We start from the raw sequence: 15,000 nt of genomic DNA, 5'->3' as shown, positions 1-15,000 counted from the left end.
ATAAAACGGAAGTTTGTAAGAAAAGAGAGGTCTTACATTAGCGGTTCTTAGACGGGGTCCCACTGTACTTCACCCCGCCCTCGCCTTGCTTTATAACCCACAATCATCTCTTCCCTCTCGTCATCTTATGATTGTGTGTACTTGTTAACCTCACAAGAAATGGGCCAACGCACCTAGAGCGCAGGACAGAAAATAAACACGGACCAGTCTTTGAAACTTCGCTCAGAATCGATCCACGAGATTGAGGAGTAGTAGACCTCTACGCAATGAGCAACAGAGCTGGGGGAGAAAAAAAACCACCTGAAGATGTTGAAGAGGTTCGCACTGTAGATCACCTGTGGTATTGAACCGAGGTCATTGTACAGTACGGCTAACCTTCCATTGATCTCAGCACGTGCTTCTCGCGCAAGAGGTCCTGTTCACCTGCACCTCGGATCTGTCAAGGATTTCAATCAATCAATCAATCAATCAATCAATATGAGGCTTATATCGCGCGTATTCCGTGGGTACAGTTCTAAGCGCAGGGATTTTTTTTTAATTTTTTTTTTATAATGCAATTTATATTGCGCACATATTCAAGGCGCAGGGATTTATTTATGCCGTGTGAGATGGAATTTGTTTACACAATACATCACGCATTCACATCGGCCAGCAGATCGCAGCCATTTCGGCGCATATACTACTTTTCACGGCCTATTATTCCAAGTCACACGGGTATTTTGGTGGACATTTTTATCTATGCCTATACAATTTTGCCAGGAAAGACCCTTTTGTCAATCGTGGGATCTTTAACGTGCACACCCCAATGTAGTGTACACGAAAGGACCTCGGTTTTTCGTCTCATCCAAAAGACTAGCACTTGAACCCACCACCTAGGTTAGGAAAGGGGGGGAAAATTGCTAACGCCCTGACCCAGGGTCGAACTCGCAACCTCTCGCTTCCGAGCACAAGTGCGTTACCACTCGGCCACCCGTTACCACTCGGCCACCCGTTACCACTCGGCCACCCGTTACCACTCGGCTACCCGTTACCACTCGGCTACCCGTTACCACTCGGCCACCCGTTACCACTCGGCCATCCGTTACCACTCGGCCACCCGTTACCACTCGGCCACCCGTTACCACTCGGCCACCCGTTACCACTCGGCCACCCGTTACCACTCGGCCACCCGTTACCACTCGGCCACCCGTTACCACTCGGCCACCCAGCACAGCATAAGAGTATCCTTGCACTTGGGCACATACCAAAAACCAGCAACCTGGCTGCTTCCCTTGCAGAGTTGGCAGAGGGCATATGTTGCTGGGTAAGCTTCTTCTTCTTCTTCTTGGTTCATGGGCTTAGACTCCCACGTTCACTCATGTTTACAGCACGAGTGGATTTGTACGTGTAAGACCGTTTTTACCCCGCCATTCAGGCAGCATACACCAACTTCGGGGGGAGGCATGCTGGGTATTTTCGTGTTTCTATAACCCACCGAACTCTGACATGGATTACAGGATCTTTTCCGTGGGCACTTGGTCTTGTGCTTGCGTGTACACACGCAGGGGGGTTAAATCACCAGCAGGTCTGCACATAAGTTGACCTGGGAGATCGGAAAAAATCTTCATTCTTAACCCACCAGGCGGCAACGATCGGGATTCGAACTCACGACCTCCCGATTAGGAGGCCGACGTCTTATCACCACGCCACTGCGCCCGACGCTGAGTAAGCTTCGTATGTGATGCGTACAGGCTGTTCTCAGTTGAGCCCGACGTCGACTTTGCGGAGACTTCACGATGTCTTTTTAACGAAAATTCAGTGACACAGCGTCGTGCGGCGAGATTCGTGACGTAAAATTCGCGAAGTCGGCTTTGCCTAGTTAATAACTGTCTTTTGCCAAACTGCGATATTCATTTAACAAAATTAATAATCCCAACTCTGGCAAGGCTGCTGTCTCGCTGTTTATTTTAGAATGTGTCAAAGTTTTAGATTACTTTTATTGTGATCGTGTCTTAAAAGGAAGCTTCTCAAGAGGATACGACATATTCGATGAGTTTGCAGTATTGTTAGTCTGTGCAAATTATCGGGATTGTAAGAGGTACGTACATACTAATTTCTCCTTCTTCTTCTGTAACTTTTTTCTTCTTCGTCGTCGTTCTCTTCGCTCGCGTCGTCAGTGCTATCGTCGTCGAAGTCGTCATCTTTGTAGTCGTTGTCGGTGTCATGGGCATGGTCGTTGTCGTCCTCCGTGTACCTGTTCGTCGTTTGCTCAACTCATCAAATGAGCGTTAAGGTTGCCGGTACAGTCCTTCTTGTGAACACAGTTCGGCTCACCATCTCAGACCTGCACGGGTTTTTACAGGCGAAAAGACCATCTCATCACTTGGACACATACAAAATCAACAGTCATCAAAAGTCCAAATCAAAAGTGCAAATATTTCTGTCATAAATTAATTTCTTAAAAGCCATTTGTGGCCTTTTTTAAACAAATGAAATCATCAACTACTACCGTGGCTTCAAGATTGTTGCTGCTTCATTAAGTTTTGCTGCAGATCGTTGAATCGTGCCGGTGTGCAAATGTAGCTATGTCTGCGGATAACGATGGTTTGGTCGGGTTTGTTTCGGCTTTGTTGCGTGATCAATAAGTAACAGACTGTTTCTTCTTCTTCTTCTTCTTCTTCTTCATCGTTCATGGGCTGAAACTCCCACGTTCACTCATGTTTTAGCAGTGGGTTTTTACGTGTATGACCGTTTTTACCCCGCCATTCAGGCAGCCATACGCCGCTTTCGGGGGAAGTAAGAGACTGTTGATTTGTGGTATGTGTCCAAGTTATGGGATGATTTTGCCTCTAACTGATGTGATACTGTGAATCAAAATGTTTACACGGGAAGGACTGACATTCTAAACAGATAGAATGTCTGTTATTACGACTGGTTGATTGGATAGAATTTGACCTACTTTTTTGACTCTCTAATGACATACTGCGCTTAAAATTGACGTTAAACGGTTCCTTCTAGGATCAGAGAGTTGCGAATCGTGCATTGTTGTTTGCACAGAGCAAGGGAGATAGGGAAATGCGAAAACGTAACAATTACATGAATGAAAGGGAGATTGGTGTTTGCTTTCGGTATACGCGCTACTGAAGATTTACAGAAGCGGAACGGCGGGATTGAGTGCAACTTATTTCTGTCATGAAAAGATAATGAAAAATCAACTTCCTTTTCATGTTTTTTTCGTTGGTACTTTTTTTTTTTTTGGGGGGGGGGGGGGGGGTTGCTTCTGCCGTTGTTCTAGGATCTTTTTACATTTAGTCAAGTCAAGTGTGTGTGTGTGTGTTTGTATGTGTGTGTTTGTATGTGTGTGTTTGTATGTGTGTGTTTGTATGTGTGTGTATGTGTGTGTGTGTGTGAGCGTGTGTGTGTGTATATGTGTGTGTGTGTGTGCGTGCGTGCGTGTGTGCTTGTGTGTATGTGTGTGTGTGTGTGTGTGTGTGTTTGTGTGTGTGTGTGTGTGTGTGTGTGTTTGTGTGTGTGTGTGTGTGTGTGTGCGTATGTGTGTGTGTGCTTGTGTGTGTGTGCTTGAGTGTGTAAATATATATGTGTGTGTGTGTGTGTGTGTGTGTGTGTGTGTGTGTGTGTGTGTGTGTGTGTGTGTGTGTATGTGTGTGTGTGTGTGAGCGTCTGACTTTCTCTTGTTTGTGCCTTCGGTTCGGCATGCACCCTTTGGTTCTTGTCTAGCTCATTCATGTAGGGATTCTGAGTACCATTGGCAACATACTTAGTTCTTCACTGGGACACGTACACAACCACAACATCAATTATTCCATGGCTGTAGCCATTGATTCATTTGCACAGCAACGACTACTACTGTGGCTTCAAGATTGTTGCTGCTTCATTAAGTTTTGCTGCAGATCGTTGAATCGTGCCGGTGTGCAAATGTAGCTATGTCTGCGGATAACGCTTGTATATGGTTTGGTCGGGTTTGTTTCGGCTTTGTTGCGGGATCAATAAGTAACAAAACGCTGTTACGAAAAGAACATTTCTGTGACCAGCAGCTGAAAGTTTTGCTGTTTCACAATGTTAACCGGTTTTGTCGGTGTGTTTTTTTCTCTCGAAATATGTCGGATTTTAAAGGTTCAAGATTGTGAATAATCTGCAATGATGTGACCATGCGGAACAGTTTGTTAGCCGCGAAATAACCCTGTTTCATGACATTGTCTTGGGTGTAGTACTGAGTATTGACTTTACTTTTTGACACCATTGGTATTTATTGGCCTTGTCTGTACTCATGCGTTCGGAGTGTGTGCATTAATTAGGGTGCGTTAGAAAATGAAAGTGTCTTTTGTTTTTTGAGGGTTCAGACTGATCAGGAGATAAAGATGGCTAAAGTAACATCTATATCCCACATACATCAAACCGTGTCTGTTTCTTTTTACATTTAGTCAAGGCCGGACTTCCGTATTGCATTTCAGCTTGGTGGCTTAAAAATTAATTAATGACTTTTATAAAACGATCCAAATTTACGTTCATCTTATTCTTCATCATTTTCTAATTCCAAAAACATATAAATATGTTATATTTGGATTAAAAACAAGCTTTGAAAATTAAAAATATAAAAATTATGATCAAAATTAAATTTTCGAAATCAATTTAAAGGTACTGAACTTGTCAAATCCAGGTGCACGGAGCCCCTGGGGCTTTTAGTCATACCTCAGGCAGCTATCCGTTAGAAGAACTACCAAGTTTCATTGACTTTCACCCAAAGAGTCAAGAACTGCGATTTTTTTACGAATTAATTTCGTACTCGGACTGGTCTTGACCTATTTTTGGATCTAAATTTAGATCAGGTAGATCACCACATCATGCACAAAAATACACGTCACTAGCAAACTATGTCAGACATCATTATGAGTTTGTGTAAAACAAAATGGAGGCCGGAATCACTCAGTTGAATCGAACTCCGACCAAACACCACGTAATAACTAGGTTAATTTATGCACTCGCGTGAACAAGAAACTGTCGAGCTTCACAGATGTCGTCGTTGGGTAGTTTTGGGTTTGTTTTACTACCATAGGAGGATTTTTGAACTGTAAATGCACTCAGCTGCAACAAAAACGCAAAACGAAGGCTGTGAGCTGCACTGTGCCTTTAAAAACAATTTCATCTTATTCCTTGTCAATTCCTGATTCCAAAAACATATAGATATGATATGTTTGGATTAAAAACACGCTCAGAAAGTTAAAACGAAGAGAGGTACAGAAAAGCGTGCTATCCTTCTCGGCGCAACTACTACCCCGCTCTTCTTGTCAATTTCACTGCCTTTGCCACGAGCGGTGGACTGACAATGCTACGAGTATACGGTCTTGCTGAAAAATTGCATTGCGTTCAGTTTCATTCTGTGAGTTCGACTGAGCTTGACTAAATGTTGTATTTTCGCCTTACGCGACTTGTTTTACATTTAGTCAAGTTTTGACTAAATGTTTTAACGTAGAGGGGGGAATCGAGACGAGGGTCGTGGTGTATGTGTGTATGTGTGTGTGTGTGTGTATGTGTGTATGTGTGTGTGTGTGTGTGTGTGTGTGTAGAGCGATTCAGAGTAAACTACTGGACCAATCTTTATGAAATTTTACATGAGAGTTCCTGGGTATGATATCCCTAGATTTTATTTTCATTTTTTTGATAAACGTCTTTGATGACGTCATATCCGGCTTTTCGTGAAAGTTGAGGCGGCACTGTCACGCTCTCATTTTTCAACCAAATTGGTTGAAATTTTGGTCAAGTAATCTTCGACGAAGCCCGGACTTTGGTATTGCATTTCAGCTTGGAGGCTTAAAATTTAATTAATGAGTTTGCTCATTAAAGTTGTCATTAAAACCGATTTTTCGCAAACAGATTTAAAATTGATTGCATCGTATTCTTCATCACATTCTGAATCTAAAAATATATACATATGTCATGTTTACTCTTAAAATGTGATCACAATTAACGAAAATAGAATAATTAGTCTTACGATTAAAATGTAAGAAATCGATCCAAAAAAGATGTCATCTTATTCGTGATCATTTCCTGATTCCAAAAACATATAGATATGATAGGTTGTATTCAAAACAAGCTCAGAAAGTTAACAAGAATACAGAAAAGCGCGCCTTCTTGCTTAGCACAATACGCTATATACCGCGCTTATCTGGCGTGTCAATATCACTACGTTTTGCACGTGGAAAGTGAGCGATTTCTTTCACGCGGGGATTGACGAAGCTGAACTGTCTTTGTGAAAAAAAACCAGTGCGTTCAGTTTCATCCCGTGACTGAGTTCGACAGCTTGACTAAATGTAGTAATTTCGCCTTACGCGACTTGTTTTGTAAATGTGTTGATGTTTCCCAACGAATTGACATGTTGATAGAAATCAAATTGAGCTTGACAGCTGTTTGTTTATGTTGTATGTCAGTACGTGTTTGTCTGCAAACCGCGTCATAATGTTTGTTCATGGGCCGTATCAATATCAACGGCCCAATTATTTTTAGTTTAATATCCTACGCCCATCATAACAAATAAGGAGAACAAGTTGAAAGCGGGCTCCTGAGTTGGGCGCACTCTTAATTTTCTCAGGCTTTCACTGTTATCTATTGATCAGAACACGAAAGAAACTTCTTTTTCCCCTGTTTGCTTGCGGCAATAGTATCTGTGTCCAAGATGTGTGTAAACCGTTTAAAATCCCTTGATTCTGTGGCTGGCATACTGTCATATATAGCTATCTGTCTTGAGAAGCGTTGTCGATCAGCTTTAACACAACACTAACATATCAAATAACCAAAGGGAAGTAATCGCTCTTAATGCATACGACATGTGTAATAGAGTAAGCGAGAGTTGTACGGAACCTTTTCTCCTGGCACCTGAGAGAATAACAACCATTGAAATGAACAAGCGACTTTCATCCTCAAAAAAAGGATGATCACCGCAAGCTCATATGCTCATCATTCTCCAAGGCACTCCAACTAACACCTACGTACACAGTCATATACAAGAACCAGCTTTTATTCTCGACCGGACTTAGTCCTTAGATCAAGACTGGTTTTGAACAGAACAAACACACAAACACACGCATTGTTACAGGGTCGCCTCGAAAGTATCAGTTAGAATTTCAAACGGAATGAGGCAGAGCGATGTTAAGATATCAAATAACCAAAGGGAAGTAATCGCTCTTAATGCATACGACAACACTAACAGTCAAAACAGAGAAGGTTATTAGACACCTAGACAATTTATTCACATTGATATCATGAGTTATTTGTTTTCAGGCTGATAACGCAAGTGACTCTTTGACGTCATCTTGGCATGTTTCGTTTGCGTAAGCCAGGACAATGACCTGGAAGAAATGTCCACTATTTTATTTCTGTCTTCAGGGTTTTGTTTGATTTTTGGCACTTTTTTTGTTGGTGGGGGGGTGGGGGTGGGGGTGGGGGGGGGATGTTGTTGTCTGTTGTATTGAACCTATTATTAAAACCTTTAGCACATAGGTCACAAACTGGGTAAACGAATCAGAAGACTGTTATCTGTGCGGTAATATTGTTTTGTTTGTTCGTTCATGGGGTGAAACTCCCACGGCTTTTACGTGTATGACCGTTTTTACCTCGCCATTTAGGCAGCCATACGCCGCTTTCGGAGGAAGCATGCTGGGTATTTTCGTGTTTCTATAACCCACCGAACTCTGACATGGATTACAGGATCTTTTTCGTGCGCACTTGGTCTTGTGCTTGCGTGTACACACGGGGGTGTTCGGACACCGAGGAGAGTCTGCACACAAAGTTGACTCTGAGAAATAAATCTCTCGCCGAACGTGGGGACGAACTCACGCTGACAGCGGCCAACTGGATACAAATCCAGCGCGCTACCGACTGAGCTACATCCCCGCCCTCGGTAATATTGTCATATGTATCTATATTTTAATTTAAAGCCCACCTCCCAAAAAAATAAAAAGAATTAAAAGATGCCGAAGACGACGACACGCGAATCTATTCTCTTTATTTTAGAAAAAAACATTTTTAAGTACACGAGTACAAATATTTTCCCTTTGCACTATCTTTCGGAAAATTCATCAATTGCGTCAATACTTGTCATGCCAGGCATTGGTAGACGTGCTTGCTTATGTTCTTCTCAATGACTGAGGGATTGTGCTCCTTAAAAAGGAAACCATGGACGGTCTCCATGAATAAGAAATAAAGAAAATGATATAAAGATAGATGTTCGTCTTCCAGAGTCTTTGTTTTAAGGTGTCTATTTTATCTTTCGTTTATATGTGTTTAGTGGATTGGCAAGACAGTGCTCCATGAACCTAATGTCACCTTTATTGAGAAAGTATTCGAGTTCGAACTCGATTCTGTGTTTGAAACCAACCTTTTCTTGCTCAGTTTAACTTCTAGAGACGTGCAGCGTGTGAATTGTCCTCATTTGACTTTATGGGTGTGTTTCAGTCACATTTGACTTTATGGGTGTGTTTCAGTCACATTTGACTGTATGGGTGTGTTTCAGTCACATTTGACTTTATGGGTGTGTTTCAGTCACATTTGACTTTATGGGTGTGTTTCAGTCACATTTGACTTTATGGGTGTGTTTCAGTCACATTTGACTTTATGGGTGTGTTTCAGTCACATTTGACTTTATGGGTGTGTTTCAGTCACATTTGACTGTATGGGTGTGTTTCAGTCACATTTGACTGTATGGGTGTGTTTCAGTCACATTTGACTTTATGGGTGTGTTTCAGTCACATTTGACTGTATGGGTGTGTTTCAGTCACATTTGACTGTATGGGTGTGTTTCAGTCACATTTGACTTTATGGGTGTGTTTCAGTCACATTTGACTGTATGGGTGTGTTTCAGTCACATTTGACTGTATGGGTGTGTTTCAGTCACATTTGACTGTATGGGTGTGTTTCAGTCACATTTGACTGTATGGGTGTGTTTCAGTCACATTTGACTTTATGGGTGTGTTTCAGTCACATGTGACTTTATGGGTGTGTTTCAGTCACATTTGACTTTATGGGTGTGTTTCAGTCACATTTGACTTTATGGGTGTGTTTCAGTCACAATTAAACGGGCTGTATTCATAAATGCAACTATGTGCAAGAAGCAAAACAACATACGCTTTAAAATAATAATAATGACAACAAGAAAGAACAGATAATGAGTTTAGAATTTTAAAAACACGTGATTCTTGGAACAACAATTAATATGAATAAACACCCAAAATATTGTAAGCCTACCATGCACATTATTTCTTAGATAATTGGTGTATTACCTTCGCTGTTGCATCGTAATCACTTAAACCAGTAGCAGGTACATGAAGATAACACGATGAGTAAAAGCTAGAAAGAAAGAAAAACTACACTTTAGTCTATAATCTAATTAAGAAAGAAGTTTCTTCAAAGTTTAAAAAAAAAGATAGGCAACACAGCTCACACAAAAACTTTTTCCGTGGAGTGGGTCGCGACGCGCCGCCCGAATACAAGCGTTGACTGATCATGCCGTTGTCAGCACGCCGCCAGAATCCGTGCGTAAGGTGCGTGAGTCACTTCGCCACACACCGCCATAATAGTAGCGTTGGAAGTGGAAAATACCACGCTGGGGATTTTCCATACGAAAACCCACGTGATAGGTTCAGAGGTCGGCTGCATTATCATACGCGACAAATAACTCCCAGAACAGTTGATTTCATTGGTCAGTTTGGATACTACAGGTCATTGACGGGACCAACCCATGCCTTAGTTTCATATTTAGGATTCCAAAATGTCGCGAGTTGTCAGTGTTGTTGTTGCGAAGCGAAGCGGCGTGCAGAAGGCAGGCAGTGACTGTGTGTGCATCAAACAGTGTTGTTGTGATAGATGGATAAGTGAGTGATGAGGGTGAATGAGTTAGCCAAATCAAGAGCTCGAGGTGTCAATGCTACTTTGGCCAAAACCCAATGCAAGCGGACGGACGCGATTCTGGTGCCGGGAATGTTCTGTGGCCACATGGCTGTGGCGCTTTGTGTTGAGCCGTGCTTCGAAGTGTGGCACACAAAGAAGGATGTTCTCCGTGCATAAACCGAGTTCTAAACAAGTCATTTATACAAAAACTGTAAATACTGTGACAGCAAGTGTTTCTTTTCTTCTATGGATAAAACCCAACGCAATGGGACTCGATTCTGGTGCCTGGAATGTGGTGTGGCGTTTTGCGTTGAGCTGTGCTCTGTGGCACTGTAAATACTGTGACAGCAAGTGTTTCTTTTCTTCTACATGGATATATTCATCATAGTCATCACCCAGTCATCTCATTGTCTCATTCAGGTTAGTAAATTCTTTTTTGAGTATTCACTAACAACATTTTGTGCATATTTTCAAACATGTCTGTAGTATTTATGTGGTGCCTCTGGACTTTTTTTTATTTAAATTGTTGACATTTTCAATAGCATACCACACAAACACAACAAGCCTTTTGACAAATACAAAGTACATTTTTGAAACAATGAAAGATTTTTCTTTAATTGTGTGCAAAAAGTAAGTCTCCACATGTACTAGTTTTTTTACAATATTTTTTTCAAAATACAATATTTTTTTCAAAATTTTCCAATTTTGGTTGTCAGCAGGCTATTTATTGACATTTTCAATAGCATACCACACAAACACAACAAGCCTTTTGACAAATACAAAGTACATTTCTGAAACAATGAAAGATCTTTCTTTAATTGTGTGCAAAAAGTAAATCTCCACATGTACTAGTTTTTTTACAGTATTTTTTTCAAAATACAATATTTTTTTCAAAATGTCCCAATTTTGGTTGTCAGCAGGCTATTTATATGCTTTGGCTCAGGCGTTCTGAGTGTATAGTCATGTCATAGGGTGGACGTGTTGAATGACCTTACCTTCCCTATGCCTGCTAATACCAAACTTGTCAATCAAATCATGCACATTTGAATTGGTTTGACCGACATTGCACAACATATACAGAACTCTGTGGCCTATCGGACTGTTGAACCTTACAGCAAACTTCATAATCTGCTTACATTATTCATGAGCCGACGACTTTGAAGGTCGCACAACATAATGGATGTGGCGTTGCTTGTAAACTCATATTGGCAGTTGGACGAAAATAGGACGGATTTACGAGCATGAACTGTAAGCATTCTGACAGGTTAAACCCGCATGATCGCCTGGTTTGTAAATCAGGCTTCGTAGCTAAACCTTTAAGATGCCTTTCTGTCGGTGTAAACCGTCTCGTCGTTAAACCGCCTGTGGTTTGTCCAGGCTTTTACATGACATAAGAGCATCCTTCCATTTACACATATACCATAAACAACCAAAACTCCTAGCTTCATTTTGTAGATGGCTTATAACTCCTTGCAGGGTAATCCCCTTCGTAAATTACCATTAAAATATCCAGACCGATACAAGATTATCCGTCCACTCGGACACATACACAAACTAAATATTCTGGCGGCTTTTCGTGCAGAGTGGAATTTTCATCTGTTTATTTTATTTTATTTTACTTTTTTTTTATTGCTGATTCCTTTTATTTTTATTATAGGAACCGGTGCTAATTCGAAAATTAATTCGCCGAAAAATCTCACTCCAGACAGGGATAGGTCAGACTGTGGATTATTGGCATGCGTTCAAGTGACAGGATGGTCTCATCCCTTGAACAAGCCTGCACAGATAAGCGAGGAGGAAAAGACAGTTTTCATCGGTAGGAATTAAGGTTTCTTTAGTTAGCCGCCTGGTGGGTTAAGGGTGGATCTCCCATCTCCCAGGTCAACTTATGTGCAGACCTGCTAGTGACTTAACCCCCTTCGTGTGTACACGCAAGCACACGACCAAGTGCGCACGGAAAAGATCCTGTAATCCATGTCGGAGTTCGATGGGTTATGGAAACACGAAAATACCCAGCATGCCTACTCAACGAAAGCGGAGTGAGCTGACTATGCTCTCAGAGCATAGTGTGGGGAACCCAAATGGACAAACGAGCTCACACGTAACCAGACAAATTCTGGAACGCTGAAGATGAAGAAGAAGAAGAAGGAGATAAATGAGTGAGTTGTGGAGTTTGTAATGGGTCATAGTTGTTTGAAGTTCTGGCTTTGTGTTCTATACTTGACCATTATCTCCTTTTCTTCCCGAGAGGGACGTCGGCGTTGAAGGATTTCCGCTAACGTAATGATTTGAAGCCTTTAAATATTTTGCCCCAGGACAAGAAAGATGGCTTGTTTCTTGCGGTATCGACGAAAGAAAAAAATGCCAGGGTGATGTTTCCCTTGTTCGTATTTGTCTAACTTGTGCCTGAACATCGATTTTTATTATGGATGTCGGTTCTGAGAGTTTTACTGATGCGAAAGGTTGGGAGCTTGTGACGCTACATGTGATTTGTTTTTAGAGTGAAAGCACGGGTGAATGCTTTTGCATTCAGAGCTGGGCAGAAAGCATGTGTATCTCGTAGATCCTTATAGTTTGTAGCAAGGGCATTTTAGTCACAAGTGGGATATGAGCGGAAAGGGAATGTCCCAAATTCTCCTTCGCAGATTCTTGCAAAATCTGTTTCATATGTCGCACAAAAATGCAACACACGTGACAAGTGATTTGCCTTTCTATTGTGTCATCTGCTTGTAGGTGTGTGTGTGTGTGTGTGTGTGTGTGTGTGTGTGTGTGTGTGTGTGTGTGTGTGTGTGATAAACTCGATCCCATACCGAATCGTTTATGTTTCTGTTTGTCGTTTGCTCCTTTGTCTGTTCTACAAAACCTCCGTGACAAACTTTGAACTTGGAGTGTGGATCCAGCGTTAGGTCCTGTCTAGCGGGGCTGGGTGCACTCTGATCAAACATTTGTATAGTGTAGGTAGATTATTTAGATTTTCTTGTTCTTGTTCTTGTTCTTCTTGTTCTTGTTCTTGATCTTCTTGTTCTTGTTCTTGTTCTTCTTGTTGTTGTTGTTGTTCTTCTTCTTCTTTTTCTTTGAGGGGAAGGGTGAAGGTATAATCTATAGACAGAAAAATGATTGTGTTATTTTCTGTTTTCAGACGACTGGCAAGCAAGGTCTGCAAACACTGCGGAAGAGCGAATACTAGCAGCATTCACTTCGTCGCGGTTGCAAAAGGTTCGTACGATATGATTATATGATTGATAATTTCTTTACAATATAGTTACGCTTGTGAGAGATGGCACACTTTTTCGGATAGTCTGCAGCAGTGGACGAATTTGTAAACTAGAGAAAAACGTGTCTGTAAGTGTGTATGTCTGTGTGTCTGTCTGTCTGTCAGTCCGTCTGTACGTCTGTCTATGTGACTTCCGTATGTGTCCCTTAATGTGTCTTTGTGGCCTGTGTGTCTGTCTGTCTGTCAGTCAGTCTGTACGTCTGTCTATGTGACTTCCGTATGTGTCCCTTAATGTGTCTTTGTGGCCTGTGTGTCTGTCTGTCTGTCAGTCAGTCTGTACGTCTGTCTATGTGACTTCCGTATGTGTCCCTTAATGTGTCTTTGTGGCCTGTGTGTCTGTCTGTCTGTCAGTCAGTCTGTACGTCTGTCTATGTGACTTCCGTATGTGTCCCTTAATGTGTCTTTGTGGCCTGTGTGTCTGTCTGTCTGTCAGTCAGTCTGTACGTCTGTCTATGTGACTTCAGTATGTGTCCCTTAATGTGTCTTTGTGGCCTGTGTGTCTGCCCGTCGTCCTCTATGCGTGTATTTATGTACCTGACAGTCCGTAAGCTTACATCTTTATGCCGGTGAGTCTGTTTATCTGTCTGTCTGTCGTTTTGTATATGCGTGTCTCTAAACTGTAAGTGTATACCTGAATTTGCGTATGTATTTATCGGCAACCAGATCACTGCATTTCTTCGCCATGTGTGATGGCAATGAAATTAATCTTGATAATCTCTTCGCCTTTCGAATCTTGACTTGGATTTGTGACTCACTCGGGGGCATAGAGTTTCTGGGTGCAGGATTGTTTTCACACCATATGTGTCAATGACAAACACATCGTTTTAAGCTATATTCATACACAGGCACCTAGCTGGATTATTCTTTATTAATGGAAAATGTCTTTGGCCATTTTCACAATTTCAGAAGTACTCCATTGGTTACACACAGGCACAGACAGACAGACACACAGACACACACACACACATACACACACACACACACACTGCACACACACACACATACACACACATACACACACACTGCACACACACACACACACTGCACACACACACGGACACCCCCCACCCCCCCCCCCCCCACACACACACACACACACACACACATACACGCACGCACTCATCAAGACAGCCACGGCAGCCATTGACTTAATGATACAGTGTATACAAAAAAATTACGAACCTCAGTTCATCAACCATCAGGAAGTCCTCAGCCTACCTAATCAATCGTCACACAGTAGATAGTAAAGCGTTAAACTTGATTTCCTGATTGAGTGTCTTGAAAGGCGTTGATATATAAGAGTTTTTAATTAAAAAGTCTCATTAGTAGCCTATACAGTTCCGGGTGGGTGATCGGTTTGGAGGATTTCTGCGAGTCAGTGTCACATGGGTTGTTTTTTTAGAGGGTCCTAACAGTCGATATAATGAAGCGCTGTGTTCCTTTTTTGGGGGGGGAGTCCTGTCATTATCATATTAAAAGCCATTTCCGTGTCTTACAAAGCTATCAAGTACCTGTGTCAGAAAATGTGCAAAGGGCGATTGCGTGCATTTCGTGCATGCACTAGTGCTCTCCACGTGGGAGAGGAGATCTGGTTCTCCCTCTGCGTCGTGCTGTTGCCTCTGTCTTAGAGCTGTCATTGAACACCTTGGCCCCATAGAGACCCTTGCCGGTTTGTTCTGCCGCCAAACAACAGGCCTACGTGCCACCTTTCAATGGTTGCGACTCTGCTGTGTGCATACCGGATTGAGTTCAGGGCTTGGAGTTGGGCTGAAAATGAGAGAGAGAGAGAGAGAGAGAGAGAGAGAGAGAGAGAGAGAGAGAGAGAGAGAGAGAGAGGGAAGGAGAGA

At 42.1% G+C, this 15,000-nt stretch overlaps 1 protein-coding gene across 1 annotated transcript in view; it reads left to right on the top strand.

Moving 5' to 3' along the window:
- LOC138983007 (5-hydroxytryptamine receptor 4-like) overlaps nucleotides 1-15,000 on the top strand; it is a 194,885-nt gene that overhangs the window by 82,488 nt on the left and 97,397 nt on the right. Inside the window, exon 2 of the mRNA XM_070356410.1 lies at nucleotides 13,019-13,095. The gene's annotated coding sequence lies outside the window, so the exon portion shown is untranslated. The remainder of the gene's footprint in view (nucleotides 1-13,018; nucleotides 13,096-15,000) is intronic.

The sequence above is a fragment of the Littorina saxatilis genome, linkage group LG12 (genome assembly GCF_037325665.1).
Source record: "Littorina saxatilis isolate snail1 linkage group LG12, US_GU_Lsax_2.0, whole genome shotgun sequence".
NCBI classification, from domain to species: Eukaryota; Metazoa; Mollusca; class Gastropoda; order Littorinimorpha; family Littorinidae; genus Littorina; species Littorina saxatilis.
This window is presented reverse-complemented; position numbering and strand designations above follow the sequence as displayed.